We start from the raw sequence: 7,055 nt of genomic DNA on the forward strand, positions 1-7,055 counted from the left end.
TCTCCAGACTGCTCTTCTTTGTTCATCTTAGTCTGGAATCTCCACAGAAATCTGTTCAGCATCATAGCAACTCGCAAGCTTCCGGTGAGAGCGTGCAGGTGGATGCCCGTACGATGCATTGTCAGGGAAGGGAACGCGGGCCTCCAGCACGGAAACTGAGAATTCAATCACTGAGCAATCCCAGCCCTGTATCCTACTGAGTCAATTCGGACACAAGATAGTTTTGAGTACTATTTCTGAATAAATGTCTACTGTCCAGGTATAGAATTCTCGATAACTGATGTTTCAAAAGTAGACCCCAGGCCTTTCTTTAGAGACATTCTGGGTGGGCTCATGCCTCCGACCGGTCGGCGAGATACATCGACCATTCGCCCCACCCCGAGCCTCCCTAGCATGGAGCGCCCCCCCACACCCCGAGGACCGCCCTGTAGACACACGCACGCTGTAAATCACCGTCTTCTCCTTTTCTATTAAAAAGTACCTGCCCTTTCTTCAGAGCACTGATCTGTGCTGGGTGTCGATGGTTGTAATGGGTTATTAACAAGAAAACGTACCCATTCTAATATGTTATATAGTTAATTAATGTTACCTCCCTCAAGATAATAGGGCATATGTCCTCTTAAAGGCTTTTAAGAAACGACAGTAATGACGGAAATTTCAAGCACCACTGCAGACTGATGAGGGAGATGGATTTGAAAGCACGGAGTCCTCTCATGGATCCTCAATTATCCCGGGCAGGCAGCTGCCGCCTGTGCCCGTGAGTGAGTGAGGCGTCTCTGGAGCTTTGCAGCAGCGCGGGCCGCACCGTTGGGCGTGGTGAGGCAGCGCTCTCCCAGCCAATGCCCTCGGTCCGGTCTTACATGTTTACGAAGCCGCGGCGGAGATCGCCCTTAAGACCAGGAGAGATGCCCCTGCAATTGGACAGGTCGTTCTGCTCTGGGAAATGGAGAGATTTGAAGTTGCCGGGGAATTTACTTCCCACTGTCATTTGGGCTTCCCATTTCAGTCTATACGCTAATCGACACGAAAGAGAAAACGGAATTCCCATTGTGCGCCCCGCTCCACCGGAACCTAATTTTTCCTTCCATCTGTGACTCTCCTGTTGATATCAGGGTGAGTCGCCACGTGCAGTGCAGGGAGACGCGTGCCGGGAGAGGGAGGCCCATTATGTACTTGAGAGCTAATTTTGCTTAATCTTCTTGATCTCCATAAAGAGCATTCGAAGACCCCACAGGACTTAAACAGAAAAGATAAAGATGAAGAGGGACTGCTCAGGCAGAGCCTGTGTAATACTTATTTATTAACGTCGTCCATCACAGTGTGTTTATGTGCCTAGCCGAAATTTAAAACTGTCTGATTGAGAACAGAGGAGGACAATCGGCGCCCGGGTCAGGGTAAAGCAGACTCATCCCATCCCTGCCTACGTAGATGTGGGAAACGAAATGACATCAAATGAGCCCAGTAGTTGAACCTCACATTTCCATTTAAAATGAGGAGAGAGGTAAGCACAATCACACATCTGTGACCGCCCCTCCCATTTGTTCTGAAATAGAAATTTCATCATAAGAGGGATGCCCATATTCCAATGTGATAGTTAGTTGCCAATGCAACTGATAGTGAGTCACCCCTGTGTGGATTTCAAGGCTGCAACCTTTCAGAACCTGATTTCCAGACCTGGCTCCCAGCCAACCCTGGGTTGGTTCAAACCACCAAAGTGTTGGCTAGGAGCTGAGCAGTTAAATATTTGGGACCGCTAGGTACTCCTGTTGTGAAAACAGAATTCGTTTTAAGGGGACCTCATTTTTCACATACTCACACTCCCCTGGAGGAAGGGCGGTGAGTGCTGAAACAGGGACTATCAAAATTTGGGCGGGGGGGGGGGGAGGGGCAGTATTAAGGAGACCAACATGCAGCAGGATACTTGAACCACAGACTCTGAGTTGCAAGGTTCCTTCCAGGTACCTGCTGGCAGAAGAGCTGGCGGCACAGGGACTGGCTGTACCTTCGGCTGCTATCCACAAGGACCTCCAGCTTCAGTGAAATGAATGCATTTTGTGCTTGAACTTCTCCAAGGGCAGGATGGTTATCCATCCTTCAGATAGTCCACGCTACTTTTGAATAGCTTCACATATTCGGAAGTTCACCTTTGTAACACTCTGGAATTCATGCTCTTTTTACTTTTCGTTTAGTAGTGCTGCTATTCTCATGGGAATCACCAACAATAAAATCGATCTCAGGTTTCTTGAACTTTATGTGCCTTCAAATGTGGAGCGATAGTTTTCCTGGGATCTCACTGGATTTTCTTCCTCGACAGCGTAATACGCAGCCTCAGAGCTGCAGCACTATTACTAAACACTCTGCAAGCTTTCGGAGCTTTCCCGCCTTCCAAAGCTTGGCATTATGTAGTTGGACTTATTTTTTCTCTGAAATGTTCCAATTCACTTTCTCTGACGTGAGTGATTTATCTGTAAGACAAACTACTTGGGGTAGCAACTTTTATTTGAATAGTAGGATAAGTAAGACCCTTATGTATCTTTGAATCCTATATAACACCTGTACCCTGGCACTCATGCAAATATTAGGCATGAATATTAACAGATTAATAAATGATGAATACTGATATTCTTATACCTACATAGTGTTTGACACTTTACAAAGGAAATCAATACAGTATTATATAAGTGTCATAATAAACTTGAGATCAGCAAAGGAAGCATTACTACTTATTTTATAAATTTGAAAACATCACTAAGAAATAATAATATACATTTTATCTTTTTCTTTTGACAAAGACAGCTTTGAACTCAATCTACCTAAATCAGTGCAACATACTTTCATACAATGTCAAAAAGAATAAGATTTCATTAAATATTTCCCACTGTAGAAAAACTAATTTATACTGTAAATTTTTATGCTACATATCATAGCCAAAGGTGAACTATCTAAGACTATCTTTCCTGCTGTAATGCCAAAGTCACAGTAACAAGCTATGCGTGCGCTAAATTGACCATCCAGTTTTAAAACTCACATTTTTAATAATTAACATTAGAGTTCAAATAAGAAAAGCAACTTTTGAGGTTAAATATAGGGAGATGGAAGAAATGCATTTTCATTACTCTATTAAATAAACACACTAGAGCACTTTATTGTGCTCTCACAGATCACCCAAAGAGAACACTAGATCTTTTAAAGTCAGAACAGGTGTGCATCAAGGTTGCATCCTTGCACCGTTCTTGTTCACTCTGAATGCTGAGCCAGGAAGTGCATCAGCTGGAGCATATGAGGAATACGGCATCAGATTGAAGATAAACTCACTAACAACCTGTGATATGAAGAGGAAGCCTTGCTTGCTCAAAGTTGAGAGTACTCAAGGCACTTGTGAAGATCAACGAACACAGCCATCCATATGGATTACAACTTAATATAAATAAAAGAATTCTCACAACTGGACAAATAGACAACATCGTGATAAATAGAGAAAAGATTAAAGTAGTCAAGGGTTTCATTTGACTTGGATCCACAAGCAACACATGTAATCAGCAATCAAGATAACAAGCAATGAATTGCCTTGGGAAATCTGTTGTACAGGTCCTTTTGTGTTTTCTTTTTTTTTAATTAAAATATCATTTCATTGGGGGCTCCAACAACTCTTATTACAATCCATACAGCAATTGTATCAGGCATATTTGTATATATGTTGCCATTGTTCTTTTCTAGACATTTACTTTCTATTGAGCCCTTGGGATCAGCTCCTATTCCCCCCACTCCCCACCCTCGTGGCCCGTTGATAGATTATAAATTATTATTTTCATATCTCACACCGATCGCTGTCTCCATTCTGCCATGGTTTCTGTTGTCCTCCCCCTCGCAAGTCCTCTTTAAAGTGTGGAAGGCAAAGATATCACGTGGAAGTTTGAAGGATGTCTGATCCAAGGCACGGTGTTTTCAGTGCCCTCATGTGCTTGTAGGAGACCAGGCGGTTCTTCACTGGGCTGCGAACAGCGAGATCAGCAGTTAACACTCACCATTCCATGGTCTTGAAAACCCACAGGCGCAATTCTACTCTATTTGACAGGGTTGCGTCTGTCTGTTTGTTTGCTTGCTTGCTTGTTTTTGGTCATATGCGTGTGAAATTTGGACAATGAATGAGGAAGGCCAGAGAAGAGTCAATCCATTTTCATTATGGCGTTAATGAAGAATATTGAAAGTAGCCATGGGCCACCAGAAAAACAAGTAAATGTGACTTGAGAGAGGCACAGATACGAGGGTGGCAAGCCTTCATCAGACTTTCTTTGGATATGTTATAAGGAGACCAGTCCCTGGAAAAATGCACCAGGCTTGGTCAGCAAAAAAAGAGGAAGATTCTCCACGAGATGGACTGACACGGTAGCTCTAACCATGGACGCGAACATATGAACAATTGGGAGGATGGCACAGATGGAGCCGTGTGTTATTTAGCTGCACTGTACATAGGTTTGCTATGAGCACTGGCTCCATAGCCCTGAACAAGAGTAACATTAAATAAACATTCATTGGGGTCTACGTGTGAAAGCACCAGGGGCTCCTGTAAAGAGGTGCAGTCTAGGAAACTCACAGGGGCAGTGCTCCCCGGTTCTCTAGGCTCATTGAGTCGGTGTCACCTGGATGACAGTGAGTTTGAAGTGTCCAGACTAATTGAGAGTTGTTAAAGAAAGACAAGAAGAAGAGTAGAGGAGTGTGGCACCGCGTACAAAAGCAAGTGTACACTGATGGGACACATGTTTAAAGAAGGAAGATTTTCGGAGGGGGGGGTTGTCAAAGAACTGCAGTCAGATGAAGGAGGCCAAGTACCGTTCACATAAGCTACATGGTCTTACGTACACTATGCAAAAGGATCGGCTATCTGGTAGTTTCTTCATCTAGCAGCTGCCACCTGTGTCATATCTCATCCGCCGTGTTTCATTCACGCTGTCAGGCCCACTGGGGAAGGACAAGGGAGTGAGGAGCATGTATCCCAAGGTGACGACGTTCTCATGTTATCACGGTCAAGAGGTTTCACAGCTGGCTGATGTGAAGGCCAAATGACTGTGGCATGACCTGTCCTTCTTGTCAGTTCTAACGGCAGTGTCCCAATAACGAGCATGTGGATGGTTGGGAGCATCTTTTGCAGTACTGGGTGCATTGAAGACCAAGGATGTCACTTTGAAGACTAAGGTGCACCTGACACAAGCCACGGCGCTTTCAGTTGCCTCATATACATGTGAATGTTGGACACCGACTGAGGAGGCCACACCGGAATTGACACATTTGAATGATGCTGTTGATGAAACACAGAGAATGCTGTGGACTGTGGGTTGCCAGGTGGACGAGGAACAAAGACAGCCAGAATGCTCCTTGGAAAGGAGGATGCAGAGACTTCATCTGCTGTACTTTAGACTTTACCAGGAGAGACCAGTCCCTAAGAAAAGGACATCATGCTTGAGAAGCAGAAGATCAACTAAAAAGAGGTGACTGTCAAGGAGATGGACTGACGGTAGGGACAACAATAGGCTGAAGCACAACAATGGTGGTAAGGATGGCCCGGGACTGGACAATGTTTCTTGTTAGTGTAGTTTAGATCAATATGAGTCACAAAGGGATAAGACAGCACTTAACAACTGTGGGAGGTGTTTTAAGGCCACTGGGTGGTATATTTGCAAGAGACCACTAACCAATGTTTGGCAGTTTGAACCCAAGCAGTAGTACCAAGAAAGAAAGGCCCATGATCTGCTTTCATAAAAATTACAACCAAGAGACCCCTATAGAGCAGTTCTGCTCTGTGACACATGGGTTACCATGGTAGGAATCCATTCAACAGCAACAGTTTGTTTGGGGTTTGGGGTTAAGGAGGATTCTCAGCCTTCTTGGGTGGTGCAAATGGTAGCACTTGATTACTAACTAAAAGCTTGGTTCATTCGAACCCAACTCAATGCAACTCAAAATAAGGAGGGGAAAAAAACCCTGCTCATCTGCTCACAGATCCAAAAGCTCACAGCCTTGAACATCTTAGGAAGTTGATTTCTACTCTGAAACCTGTGGGGTAGCCATAGAGCAGAATTAACTGGATAGTGACTGGCTTGGGTTTTTTAAGAGCATGTTTTCTGTGTTCTCCTCCTGTTCAGCCCAGTCCTCACACTCTTCCACTAGCCTTGGCCCACTGGCTGCCTGTACTCTCTGTCCTCTTCTGCCACAACTTGCCTGCTTCCAGCTATACACCTAAGATCATTAAGGTTTATTGTGTCAACCTGTCCGATAAACACACGTGGGATTAATTGAAGGGCGGAGAGATAAATGGCTCGGTGAGCCTCGCCTTTCTAGTTCTCGGGTCTCTTGTTTTCTGATGGTCAGACCAGGGTGGAGCTCCCTTAGCCAGTTCCCTGCTTCAGCTTGTAAGGCTCACTTCCTGCAAGACATCCTGAGGAGAAGCCACATGTACCTACGCCGATGCAGCCCTGAGTGCCGGAGCAGCTGCGCAGAGACGCCTATCAGTGCTAAGATGCTTACACGCTCATTGATTTGGCTTTCCTCCTGCAGTCGGTGTCATTGAGTGTGTTTTGTGAGATTGAGGAAGACTTTGTAGATTGGTGTCATATATATGGACTAATGTTGGACTTATGGGCTTGGACAGCACTGGGGTGGGATGCTTTTATTTTTTTTTAAAAAATCTCTTTCTTATACATATGGGTTTCTGTGGATTTGTTTCCCTAGTTTACACAGACTAACACAACACCACACAAAAAATATAATAAATGTGGGGGGAAAAAATCTTATGGCAAGTTTGAAACCACCAGCCATTCCCAGGGAGAGAGACGAGACTCCCTACTCCTATAAGAGTTATAGTCTTGGAAACTCACAGGGAAAGTTCTACTCTGTCCCATAGGGTAACGATGAGTAGATATCAACTAAATGGCAGTGGGTGGGGCCACTAAATGGCACACCGGCCAGGGCCAGCCTAGGACAAAGAATAGTCTCTGTAAGCCACCTATGTCTAGCCGATCACTCTTGTCATGAAAGAGCTCATCTCAAAAAAGTCCAGC

Source organism: Tenrec ecaudatus, chromosome 2 (assembly GCF_050624435.1).
Source record: "Tenrec ecaudatus isolate mTenEca1 chromosome 2, mTenEca1.hap1, whole genome shotgun sequence".
Lineage (NCBI taxonomy): Eukaryota > Metazoa > Chordata > Mammalia > Afrosoricida > Tenrecidae > Tenrec > Tenrec ecaudatus.